Below are 14,181 nucleotides of genomic sequence, written 5' to 3'. Positions count from 1 at the left end.
TTCTACAGTCTCAAGTCTCACTATTGTGTCCTGGATGTTGGATGTTGTTACCTGTGTTTTGATTGAGACGAGGGGAGGAGAACATGTGACCATCTCTCCTCCTCACCTCTCCTCCTTTCCTCTCCCCTCCCCTCTCCTCCTCCTTTCCTCTCCCCTCCTCCTTTCCTCTCCCCTCCCCTTCCCTTCCCTCTCCTCCTCACCTCTCCCCTCCCCTCATTTAGGGGGGGGGTAACCTAAACCTTGGATGCTACGTTACTGTTTTTACCAAATCTCTCCCCTCTCCCCCTCTCTCCAGGAGAGCTGCAGGAAGTGCCGTGTCCAGTGGAAGGAGCATGCTGGGAAGTCATGTGACCAGGTCATGGAACGAGATGAGATACGCATGAGGGTGGCCTTGTAAGTTACTGACCAGAGAGAGAGGGGTCCTTGCTATCTCTCCCTCATATGTTAAATGCAGGTGGCCTTGTAAGTGCCTGACCAGAGAGAGAGGGGTCCTTGCTATCTCTCCCTCATATGTTAAATGCAGGTGGCCTTGTAAGTGCCTGACCAGAGAGAGAGGGGTCCTTGCTATCTCTCCCTCATATGTTAATATGGTCCATGCAGGTGGCCTTGTAAGTGCCTGACCAGAGAGAGGGGTCCTTGCTATCTCTCCCTCATATGGTAATATGGTCCAACACGACTGAAACCTACTGTAGTCCCGCCCCCCAGGTCACCTGATATGACTGTAAAGCTGATCTTATTGGCCAACCACGACTGAGACCTACTGTAGTCCCGCCCCCAAGTCACCTGATATGACTGTAAAGCTGATCTTATTGGCCAACCACGACTGAGACCTACTGTAGTCCCGCCCCCAAGTCACCTGATATGACTGTAAAGCTGATCTTATTGGTCAACCACGACTGAAACCTACTGTAGTCCCGCCCCCAGGTCATCTGATATGACTGTAAAGCTGATCTTATTGGCCAACACGACTGAGACCTACTGTAGTCCCGCCCCCAAGTCACCTGATATGACTGTAAAGCTGATCTTATTGGCCAACCACGACTGAAACCTACTGTAGTCCCGCCCCCAAGTCACCTGATATGACTGTAAAGCTGATCTTATTGGCCAACACGACTGAGACCTACTGTAGTCCCGCCCCCAAGTCATCTAATATGACTGTAAAGCTGATCTTATTGGCCAACCACGACTGAGACCTACTGTAGTCCCGCCCCCAAGTCACCTGATATGACTGTAAAGCTGATCTTATTGGCCAACCACGACTGAGACCTACTGTAGTCCCGCCCCCAGGTCACCTGATATGACTGTAAAGCTGATCTTATTGGCCAACCACGACTGAGACCTACTGTAGTCCCGCCCCCAAGTCATCTAATATGACTGTAAAGCTGATCTTATTGGCCAACCACGACTGAAACCTACTGTAGTCCCGCCCCCAAGTCATCTAATATGACTGTAAAGCTGATCTTATTGGCCAACCACGACTGAGACCTACTGTAGTCCCGCCCCCCAAGTCACCTGATATGACTGTAAAGCTGATCTTATTGGCCAACCACGACTGAAACCTACTGTAGTCCCACCCCCCCAAGTCACCTGATATGACTGTAAAGCTGATCTTATTGGCCAACCACGACTGAAATCTACTGTAGTCCCGCCCCTCAAGTCATCTGATATGACTGTAAAGCTGATCTTATTGGCCAACCACGACTGAAATCTACTGTAGTCCCACCCCCCAAGTCATCTGATATGACTGTAAAGCTGATCTTATTGGCCAACCACGACTGTCCATCTCAATAGGCTACTTGTGTTTGGTAACAATCTAATCTACTCTGTGGGCTGTGATTGGTCACAGGGGCCGACCTAGTGACATAGCAGCTGTGTCGTCTGTACAATGACCTTGTTGACCTCTCTTGGCTGTGATTGGTCACAGGGCCGACCTAGTGACATACCAGCTGTGTCGTCTGGACAATGACCTTGTTGACTCTCTGGGCTGTGATTGGTCACAGGGCCGACCTAGTGACATAGCAGCTGTGTCGTCTGTACAATGACCTTGTTGACCTCTCTTGGCTGTGATTGGTCACAGGGCCGACCTAGTGACATACCAGCTGTGTCGTCTGGACAATGACCTTGTTGACTCTCTGGGCTGTGATTGGTCACAGGGGCCGACCTAGTGACGTACCAGCTGTGTCGTCTGGACAATGACCTTGTTGACTCTCTGGGCTGTGATTGGTCACAGGGGCCGACCTAGTGACATAGCAGCTGTGTCGTCTGGACAATGACCTTGTTGACTCTCTGGGCTGTGATTGGTCACAGGGGCCGACCTAGTGACATAGCAGCTGTGTCGTCTGTACAATGACCTTGTTGACCTCTCTTGGCTGTGATTGGTCACAGGGCCGACCTAGTGACATACCAGCTGTGTCGTCTGTACAATGACCTTGTTGACTCTCTGGGCTGTGATTGGTCACAGGGGCGACCTAGTGACGTACCAGCTGTGTCGTCTGGACAATGACCTTGTTGACTCTCTGGGCTGTGATTGGTCACAGGGGCCGACCTAGTGACATAGCAGCTGTGTCGTCTGTACAATGACCTTGTTGACCTCTCTTGGCTGTGATTGGTCACAGGGCCGACCTAGTGACATACCAGCTGTGTCGTCTGGACAATGACCTTGTTGACTCTCTGGGCTGTGATTGGTCACAGGGGCCGACCTAGTGACATAGCAGCTGTGTCGTCTGTACAATGACCTTGTTGACCTCTCTTGGCTGTGATTGGTCACAGGGCCGACCTAGTGACATACCAGCTGTGTCGTCTGGACAATGACCTTGTTGACTCTCTGGGCTGTGATTGGTCACAGGGGCCGACCTAGTGACGTACCAGCTGTGTCGTCTGGACAATGACCTTGTTGACTCTCTGGGCTGTGATTGGTCACAGGGGCCGACCTAGTGACATAGCAGCTGTGTCGTCTGTACAATGACCTTGTTGACCTCTCTTGGCTGTGATTGGTCACAGGGCCGACCTAGTGACATAGCAGCTGTGTCGTCTGTACAATGACCTTGTTGACCTCTCTTGGCTGTGATTGGTCACAGGGCCGACCTAGTGACATACCAGCTGTGTCGTCTGGACAATGACCTTGTTGACTCTCTGGGCTGTGATTGGTCACAGGGGCCGACCTAGTGACATAGCAGCTGTGTCGTCTGTACAATGACCTTGTTGACCTCTCTTGGCTGTGATTGGTCACAGGGCCGACCTAGTGACATACCAGCTGTGTCGTCTGGACAATGACCTTGTTGACTCTCTTGGCTGTGATTGGTCACAGGGCCGACCTAGTGACATACCAGCTGTGTCGTCTGGACAATGACCTTGTTGACTCTCTGGGCTGTGATTGGTCACAGGGCCGACCTAGTGAGGTACCAGCTGTGTCGTCTGGACAATGACCTTGTTGACCTCTCTGGGCTGTGATTGGTCACAGGGCCGACCTAGTGAGGTACCAGCTGTGTCGTCTGGACAATGACCTTGTTGACCTCTCTTGGCTGTGATTGGTCACAGGGCCGACCTAGTGACATACCAGCTGTGTCGTCTGGACAATGACCTTGTTGACTCTCTGGGCTGTGATTGGTCACAGGGGCCGACCTAGTGACGTACCAGCTGTGTCGTCTGTACAGTGACCTTGTTGACTCTCTGGGCTGTGATTGGTCACAGGGCCGACCTAGTGACATAGCAGCTGTGTCTGTACAATGACCTTGTTGACTCTCTGGGCTGTGATTGGTCACAGGGCCGACCTAGTGACATAGCAGCTGTGTCGTCTGTACAATGACCTTGTTGACTCTCTGGGCTGTGATTGGTCACAGGGGCCGACCTAGTGACATACCAGCTGTGTCGTCTGGACAATGACCTTGTTGACTCTCTGGGCTGTGATTGGTCACAGGGCCCGACCTAGTGACATACCAGCTGTGTCGTCTGTACAATGACCTTGTTGACTCTCTGGGCTGTGATTGGTCACAGGGGCCGACCTAGTGACATACCAGCTGTGTCGTCTGGACAATGACCTTGTTGACCTCTCTTGGCTGTGATTGGTCACAGGGCCGACCTAGTGACATACCAGCTGTGTCGTCTGTACAATGACCTTGTTGACTCTCTGGGCTGTGATTGGTCACAGGGCCGACCTAGTGACATATCAGCTGTGTCGTCTGTACAATGACCTCGTTGACTCTCTGGGCTGTGATTGGTCACAGGGCCGACCTAGTGACATACCAGCTGTGTCGTCTGGACAATGACCTTGTTGACTCTCTTGGCTGTGATTGGTCACAGGGCCGACCTAGGTGTCGTCTGTACAATGACCTTGTTGACTCTCTGGGCTGTGATTGGTCACAGGGGCCGACCTAGTGACATACCAGCTGTGTCGTCTGGACAATGACCTTGTTGACCTCTCTGGGCTGTGATTGGTCACAGGGCCGACCTAGTGACATAGCAGCTGTGTCGTCTGTACAATGACCTCGTTGACTCTCTGGGCTGTGATTGGTCACAGGGGCCGACCTAGTGACATACCAGCTGTGTCGTCTGTACAATGACCTTGTTGACCTCTCTGGGCTGTGATTGGTCACAGGGCCGACCTAGTGACATACCAGCTGTGTCGTCTGTACAATGACCTTGTTGACTCTCTGGGCTGTGATTGGTCACAGGGGCCGACCTAGTGACATACCAGCTGTGTCGTCTGGACAATGACCTTGTTGACTCTCTGGGCTGTGATTGGTCACAGGGGCCGACCTAGTGACGTACCAGCTGTGTCGTCTGTACAATGACCTCGTTGACTCTCTGGGCTGTGATTGGTCACAGGGCCGACCTAGTGACATATCAGCTGTGTCGTCTGTACAATGACCTCGTTGACTCTCTGGGCTGTGATTGGTCACAGGGGCCGACCTAGTGACATACCAGCTGTGTCGTCTGGACAATGACCTTGTTGACTCTCTTGGCTGTGATTGGTCACAGGGCCGACCTAGTGACATAGCAGCTGTGTCGTCTGGACAATGACCTTGTTGACTCTCTGGGCTGTGATTGGTCACAGGGGCCGACCTAGTGACATAGCAGCTAGGTCGTCTGTACAATGACCTTGTTGACTCTCTTGGCTGTGATTGGTCACAGGGGCCGACCTAGTGACGTACCAGCTGTGTCGTCTGTACAATGACCTTGTTGACTCTCTGGGCTGTGATTGGTCACAGGGGCCGACCTAGTGACATACCAGCTGTGTCGTCTGTACAATGACCTTGTTGACTCTCTGGGCTGTGATTGGTCACAGGGGCCGACCTAGTGACATACCAGCTGTGTCGTCTGGACAATGACCTTGTTGACTCTCTGGGCTGTGATTGGTCATGAGTGTTTCTAAATGGACGAACTCGGTTGGTTCTGTTTCGTTCATAGTGAATTACCCCCCAGGTGTTCGTGCGGGCATGGAGCTAAACCCTGCTCTGTGTCCTGTTCCTCTCACAACAGAGAGGATACTGGGTAAACAGCTCTGTTTCCCGGATGACTGGGCAGGAAGTTTAGCAGGCGGGTGCTTCCTGTCTCTCCACACACAGTGTTAATACACGCTAACACACACACACACACACACATACACGCTAACACACACACACACACACACGCACACACACACACACACACTCTAACACACATAGTGTTAATACACTCACTACAAACACACTTACCATACACGTCCAGTACTTCCTGTTGTTGCTGTCCACAGCTCCTCAGACTTCCTGCAGCTGACAGACAGGAAGTGGCCTGCCAGAACCATCAGATCTGACTATTCAGGGCACTAACTAACTAACTAGGGTCCTAACTGGGGCACTAACTGGGGCACTAACTGTGGTCCTAACTAGGGCACTAACTAGGGTCCCAACTAGGGTCCTAACTCCTCTCTATCCCCTACAGTGAGGAGCGGATGACAGCAGCTCGGGTCAGGAAGTGTGTGAAGTGTGGAACAGGTCTGGTGTTGGGCGCTAACTAGGGTCCTAACTAGGGTCCTAACTAGGGTCCTAACCAGGGTCCTAACTCCTCTCTATCCCCTACAGTGTGGAACAGGTCTGGTGTTGGGCCCTAACTAGGGTCCTAACTAGGGTCCCAACTAGGGTCCTAACTCCTCTCTATCCCCTACAGTGTGGAACAGGTCTGGTGTTGGGCCCTAACTAGGGTCCTAACTAGGGTCCTAACTAGGGTCCCAACTCCTCTCTATCCCCTACAGTGTGGAACAGGTCTGGTGTTGGGCCCTAACTAGGGTCCTAACTAGGGTCCCAACTAGGGTCCTAACTCCTCTCTATCCCCTACAGTGAGGAGCGGATGACAGCAGCTCGGGTCAGGAAGTGTGTGAAGTGTGGAACAGGTCTGGTGAAGTCTGAGGGATGCAACAGGATGTGGTGTCGTTGTGGAAGCTACATGTGTTACCTGTGCCGAGAGCCAATCAGTGGATACAACCACTTCTGTCAGCACGCCCGGTCCCCTGGCGCCCCCTGTAGACACTGCCGCAAGTGTTCCCTCTGGACGGACCCCACGGTGAGCACACACACACACACACACTCCACAGTAACACACACACACACACTCACACACTCCACAGTAACACACACACACCCACAGACCCCACGGTGAGTACACACACACACACACACACACACACACAGACCCCACGGTGAGCACACACACACACATAGACACCACGGTGAGCACACACACACACAGACCCCACGGTGAGCACACACACACACACACACCCACACACACACACACACACACACACCCACAGACCCCACGGTGAGCACACACACACACACACACAGACCCCACGGTGAGCACACACACACACACACACACACACACACACACACACCCACAGACCCCACGGTGAGCACACACACACACACACACACACACACACACACACACAGACCCCACGGTGAGCACACACACACACACACACACACACACACACACACACACACACACACACAGACCCCACGGTGAGCACACACACACACACACACAGACCCCACTGTGAACCCTACCTATTATATACAGTATAATTCATAAAGTATTCAGACCAATTGACTTTTTCCACATTTTGTTACGTTAAAGCCTTATTCTACAATAGATTAAAACCACAATGACATCACAATACCCCATAATGACATCACAATTACCCCACAATGACATCACAATACCCCATAATGACATCACAATTACCCCACAATGACATCACAATACCCCATAATGACATCACAATTACCCCACAATGACATCACAATACCCCATAATGACGAAGCAAAAAAGAGTTTTTATACATTTTTGCACATTTATAAAAAAGATAAAGATAAAAAACAGATCTTATTTACACAAGTATTCAGACCTTTTGCTATGAGACTCGAAATTGAGCTCAGCTGCATCCTGTTCCCATTGATCCTCCTTGAGTCTGTCCTTGAGTGGCCCAGCCAGAGCCCGATCGAACATCTCTGGAGAGACCTGAAAATAGCTGTACAGCGACGCTCCTCATCCAACCTGACAGAGCTTGAGAGGATCTGCAGAGAAGAATGGGAGAAACTCCCCGAATACAGGTGTACCAGGTTTATAGCGTCATACCCAAGAAGACTAGAGGCTGTAATCGCTGCCAAAGGTGCTTCAACAAAGTACTGAGTAAAGGGTCTGAATACTTATGTAAATGTGATATTTCAAATGTTTATTTGTTATACATTTGGAAAAAATTCTTAACCTGTTTTTGGTTTGTCATTATGGGGTATTGGGATGTCATTATGGGGTATTGTGATGTCATTATGGGGTATTGTGATGTCATTATGGGGTATTGGGATGTCATTATGGGGTATTGTGATGTCATTATGGGGTATTGGGATGTCATTATGGGGTATTGTGATGTCATTATGGGGTATTGTGATGTCATTATGGGGTATTGTGATGTCATTATGGGGTATTTTGTGTAGAATGAAAACATATTTAATCCGTCGGTGCAAAATAAATTTAGAAATCTATATTCTATATTATTCAATTATTGCACCCACACTGCGCGCACACATGCCAACGAGCGTCTGCGTTGCCGAGGGCTAAAATAGAAGTCAGTTCTATTTCTGACACAGATCTCGCTGCCAGTCCTGCCTCTCCCATCTCCTCATTGGCTTATAGAAGCAGGTACCCACGTGCGATCTCCTCATTGGTTTATAGAAGCAGGTACCCACGTGCCATCTCCTCATTGGTTTATAGAAGCAGGTACCCACGTGCCATCTCATCATTGGTTTATAGAAGCAGGTACCCACGTGCCATCTCCTCATTGGCTTATAGAAGCAGGTACCCACGTGCCATCTCATCATTGGTTTATAGAAGCAGGTACCCACGTGACATCTCCTCATTGGTTATAACCACGTGGGTGACTGAAAGACGAACAAGGTCGGTGGCGATAATGCACCTAATTTATTAAATTTGCCAGTCGCAATATAACGTCCAGAGAAGAAGCCTAGAAACGATTCGGTTGATCATTTTTATGTGTGGATTAGTTGTCGGAGTAGAGGACCTTGCGCTTTTCAGGTAAAATAACACCTCCATGATTATGTTCCAGGACAAATTAGCTAGCAACAGCAAGCTAACTAAATAGGATACCCCAGTGTTCCAAACCTCTCCTCAGGGACCCCCAGCTGTTCCAAACCTCTCCTCAGGGACCCCCAGCCATTCCAAACCTTTCCTCGGGACCCCCAGCCATTCCAAACCTCTCCTCGGGGACCCCCAGCCGTTCCAAACCTCTCCTCTGGGACCCCCAGTGTTCCAAACCTCTCCTTGGGGACCCCAGTGTTCCAAACCTCCTCAGGGACCCCCAGCCGTTCCAAACCTCTCCTCAGGGACCCCCAGCCGTTCCAAACCTCTCCTCGGGGAACCCCAGCCGTTCCAAACCTCTCCTCGGGGACCCCCAGCCGTTCCAAACCTCTCCTTGGGGACCCCCAACCGTTCCAAACCTCTCCTTGGGGACCCCCAGCCGTTCCAAACCTCTCCTTGGGGACCCCCAACCGTTCCAAACCTCTCCTTGGGGACCCCCAGCCGTTCCAAACCTCTCCTCGGGGACCCCCAACCATTGCAAACCAACAAAGAGCTAACGCGCTAGCCATTCCAAACCAATAAAGAGCTAACACGCTAGCCATTCCAAACCAACAAAGAGCTAACGCGCTAGCCATTCCAAACCAACAAAGAGCTAACGCGCTAGCCATTCCAAACCAACAAAGAGCTAACGCGCTAGCCAAGCAAGGCGTTCTTGGCCAACACCTAATTATAATAATATAATATGGCTTTCAGCAGATGCTTTTATCCAAAGCGACTTAGTCATGCGTTTTGCGTATGGGTGGTTCCCGGGAATCGAACCCACTACCCTGCCGTTGCTAGCACCATGCTCTACCAGCTGAGCTTACAGGGGACCAGCTAATGTGTGTCTCTCTACCAGCTGAGCAGGGGACCAGCTAATGTGTGTGTGTCTCTACCAGCTGAGCTGACAGGGACCAGCTAATGTGTGTGTGTCTCTACCAGCTGAGCAGAGGACCAGCTAATGTGTGTGTGTCTCTACCAGCTGAGCTGACAGGGGACCAGCTAATGTGTGTGTCTCTCTACCAGCTGAGCAGGGGACCAGCTAATGTGTGTGTGTCTCTACCAGCTGAGCTGACAGGGGACCAGCTAATGTGTGTGTCTCTCTACCAGCTGAGCAGAGGACCAGCTAATGTGTGTGTGTCTCTCTACCAGCTGAGCTGACAGGGGACCAGCTAATGTGTGTGTGTCTCTACCAGCTGACAGAGGACCAGCTAATGTGTGTGTGTCTCTCTACCAGCTGACCAGCTAATGTGTGTGTCTCTACCAGCTGAGCAGAGGACCAGCTAATGTGTGTGTGTCTCTCTACCAGCTGACCAGCTAATGTGTGTGTCTCTACCAGCTGAGCTGAGGACCAGCTAATGTGTGTGTGTGTCTACCAGCTGAGCTGACAGGGGACCAGCTAATGTGTGTGTGTCTCTCTACCAGCTGAGCAGGGGACCAGCTAATGTGTGTGTCTCTCTACCAGCTGAGCTGACAGAGGACCAGCTAATGTGTGTGTGTCTCTCTACCAGCTGAGCAGAGGACCAGCTAATGTGTGTGTGTCTCTCTACCAGCTGAGCAGGGGACCAGCTAATGTGTGTGTGTGTCTCTACCAGCTGAGCTGACAGAGGACCAGCTAATGTGTGTGTGTGTGTCTCTACCAGCTGAGCTGACAGAGGACCAGCTAATGTGTGTGTGTCTCCCTACAGCAAGATGACGAGCGCATCATTCAGGACATTCAGAAAGAGGGCGAGAAAGAGCTCAACAAGAAGAACGCAGGTCAGTGTGTTTCTTTATAAATCCTGATGCTGTAATACTTCAGGAACTATGGGTAATCTACTAACAGCCATCACCCTGATGCTGTAATACTGTCCTTCAGGAACTATGGGTAATCTACTAACAGCTATCACCCTGACTATCATCCTGATGCTGTAATACTGTCCTTCAGGAACTATGGGTAATCTACTAACAGCCATCACCCTGACTATCATCCTGACTAACAGCTATCACCCTGACTATCACCCTGACTAACAGCTATCACCCTGACTATCACCCTGACTAACTGCTATCACCCTGACTATCCCCCTGACTAACAGCTATCACCCTGACTATCCCCCTGACTAACAGCTGTAATACTGTCCTTCAGGAACTATGGGTAATCTACTAACAGCCATCACCCTGACTAACAGCCATCACCCTGACTATCACCCTGATGCTGTAATACTGTCCTTCAGGAACTATGGGTAATATACTAACAGCTATCACCCTGACTATCATCCTGATGCTGTAATACTGTCCTTCAGGAACTATGGGTAATCTACTAACAGCCATCACCCTGACTATCACCCTGATGCTGTAATACTGTCCTTCAGGAACTATGGGTAATCTACTAACAGCCATCACCCTGACTATCACCCTGATGCTGTAATACTGTCCTTCAGGAACTATGGGTAATCTACTAACAGCCATCACCCTGACTATCACCCTGATGCTGTAATACTGTCCTTCAGGAACTATGGGTAATCTACTAACAGCCATCACCCTGATGCTGTAATACTGTCCTTCAGGAACTATGGGTAATCTACTAACAGCTATCACCCTGACTATCACCCTGATGCTGTAATACTGTCCTTCAGGAACTATGGGTAATCTACTAACAGCTATCACCCTGACTATCACCCTGATGCTGTAATACTGTCCTTCAGGAACTATGGGTAATCTACTAACAGCCATCACCCTGACTATCACCCTGATGCTGTAATACTGTCCTTCAGGAACTATGGGTAATCTACTAACAGCTATCACCCTGACTATCACCCTGATGCTGTAATACTGTCCTTCAGGAACTATGGGTAATCTACTAACAGCTATCACCCTGACTATCATCCTGATGCTGTAATACTGTCCTTCAGGAACTATGGGTAATCTACTAACAGCTATCACCCTGACTATCATCCTGATGCTGTAATACTGTCCTTCAGGAACTATGGGTAATCTACTAACAGCCATCACCCTGACTATCACCCTGACTAACAGCTATCACCCTGACTATCACCCTGATGCTGTAATACTGTCCTTCAGGAACTATGGGTAATCTACTAACAGCCATCACCCTGACTATCACCCTGATGCTGTAATACTGTCCTTCAGGAACTATGGGTAATCTACTAACAGCTATCACCCTGACTATCACCCTGATGCTGTAATACTGTCCTTCAGGAACTATGGGTAATCTACTAACAGCCATCACCCTGACTATCATCCTGATGCTGTAATACTGTCCTTCAGGAACTATGGGTAATCTACTAACAGCTATCACCCTGACTATCACCCTGATGCTGTAATACTGTCCTTCAGGAACTATGGGTAAACTACTAACAGCCATCACCCTGACTATCACCCTGACTAACAGCTATCACCCTGACTATCACCCTGATGCTGTAATACTGTCCTTCAGGAACTATGGGTAATCTACTAACAGCCATCACCCTGACTATCATCCTGATGCTGTAATACTGTCCTTCAGGAACTATGGGTAATCTACTAACAGCCATCACCCTGGCTATCACCCTGATGCTGTAATACTGTCCTTCAGGAACTATGGGTAATCTACTAACAGCCATCACCCTGACTATCATCCTGATGCTGTAATACTGTCCTTCAGGAACTATGGGTAATCTACTAACAGCCATCACCCTGGCTATCACCCTGATGCTGTAATACTGTCCTTCAGGAACTATGGGTAATCTACTAACAGCTATCACCCTGACTATCCCCCTGACTAACAGCTATCACCCTGACTATCACCCTGATGCTGTAATACTGTCCTTCAGGAACTATGGGTAATCTACTAACAGCCATCACCCTGACTATCACCCTGGCTATCACCCTGACTATCACCCTGGCTATCACCCTGGCTATCACCCTGACTAACACCCTGGCTATCACCCTGACTATCACCCTGACTATCACCCTGGCTATCACCCTGGCTAACAGCTATCACCCTGGCTATCACCCTGACTATCACCCTGGCTATCACCCTGGCTATCACCCTGACTATCACCCTGGCTATCACCCTGGCTATCACCCTGATGCTGTAATACTGTCCTTCAGGAACTATGGGTAATCTACTAACAGCTATCACCCTGACTATCACCCTGATGCTGTAATACTGTCCTTCAGGAACTATGGGTAATCTACTAACAGCCATCACCCTGATGCTGTAATACTGTCCTTCAGGAACTATGGGTAATCTACTAACAGCTATCACCCTGGCTATCACCCTGATGCTGTAATACTGTCCTTCAGGAACTATGGGTAATCTACTAACAGCTATCACCCTGACTATCACCCTGATGCTGTAATACTGTCCTTCAGGAACTATGGGTAATCTACTAACAGCTATCACCCTGACTATCATCCTGATGCTGTAATACTGTCCTTCAGGAACTATGGGTAATCTACTAACAGCTATCACCCTGACTATCATCCTGATGCTGTAATACTGTCCTTCAGGAACTATGGGTAATCTACTAACAGCCATCACCCTGACTATCATCCTGACTAACAGCTATCACCCTGACTATCACCCTGACTAACAGCTATCACCCTGACTATCACCCTGATGCTGTAATACTGTCCTTCAGGAACTATGGGTAATCTACTAACAGCCATCACCCTGACTATCATCCTGATGCTGTAATACTGTCCTTCAGGAACTATGGGTAATCTACTAACAGCTATCACCCTGACTATCACCCTGATGCTGTAATACTGTCCTTCAGGAACTATGGGTAATCTACTAACAGCTATCACCCTGACTATCACCCTGATGCTGTAATACTGTCCTTCAGGAACTATGGGTAATCTACTAACAGCCATCACCCTGACTATCACCCTGATGCTGTAATACTGTCCTTCAGGAACTATGGGTAATCTACTAACAGCTATCACCCTGACTATCACCCTGATGCTGTAATACTGTCCTTCAGGAACTATGGGTAATCTACTAACAGCCATCACCCTGACTATCATCCTGATGCTGTAATACTGTCCTTCAGGAACTATGGGTAATCTACTAACAGCCATCACCCTGGCTATCACCCTGATGCTGTAATACTGTCCTTCAGGAACTATGGGTAATCTACTAACAGCTATCACCCTGACTATCACCCTGATGCTGTAATACTGTCCTTCAGGAACTATGGGTAATCTACTAACAGCTATCACCCTGACTATCACCCTGACTAACAGCTATCACCCTGACTATCACCCTGATGCTGTAATACTGTCCTTCAGGAACTATGGGTAATCTACTAACAGCTATCACCCTGACTATCCCCCTGACTAACAGCTATCACCCTGACTATCACCCTGATGCTGTAATACTGTCCTTCAGGAACTATGGGTAATCTACTAACAGCCATCACCCTGACTATCACCCTGACTATCACCCTGGCTATCACCCTGGCTATCACCCTGGCTATCACCCTGACTAACACCCTGGCTATCACCCTGACTATCACCCTGACTATCACCCTGGCTATCACCCTGGCTAACAGCTATCACCCTGGCTATCACCCTGACTAT

At 49.6% G+C, this 14,181-nt stretch overlaps 1 pseudogene; it reads left to right on the top strand.

Annotated features, from left to right (window-relative positions):
• The window catches only part of LOC135559814 (E3 ubiquitin-protein ligase RNF216-like), an 87,684-nt pseudogene that overhangs the window by 56,551 nt on the left and 16,952 nt on the right, over nt 1–14,181 (top strand).

Source organism: Oncorhynchus nerka, linkage group LG15, assembly GCF_034236695.1.
Source record: "Oncorhynchus nerka isolate Pitt River linkage group LG15, Oner_Uvic_2.0, whole genome shotgun sequence".
Taxonomy (NCBI): Eukaryota; Metazoa; Chordata; class Actinopteri; order Salmoniformes; family Salmonidae; genus Oncorhynchus; species Oncorhynchus nerka.
This window is presented reverse-complemented; position numbering and strand designations above follow the sequence as displayed.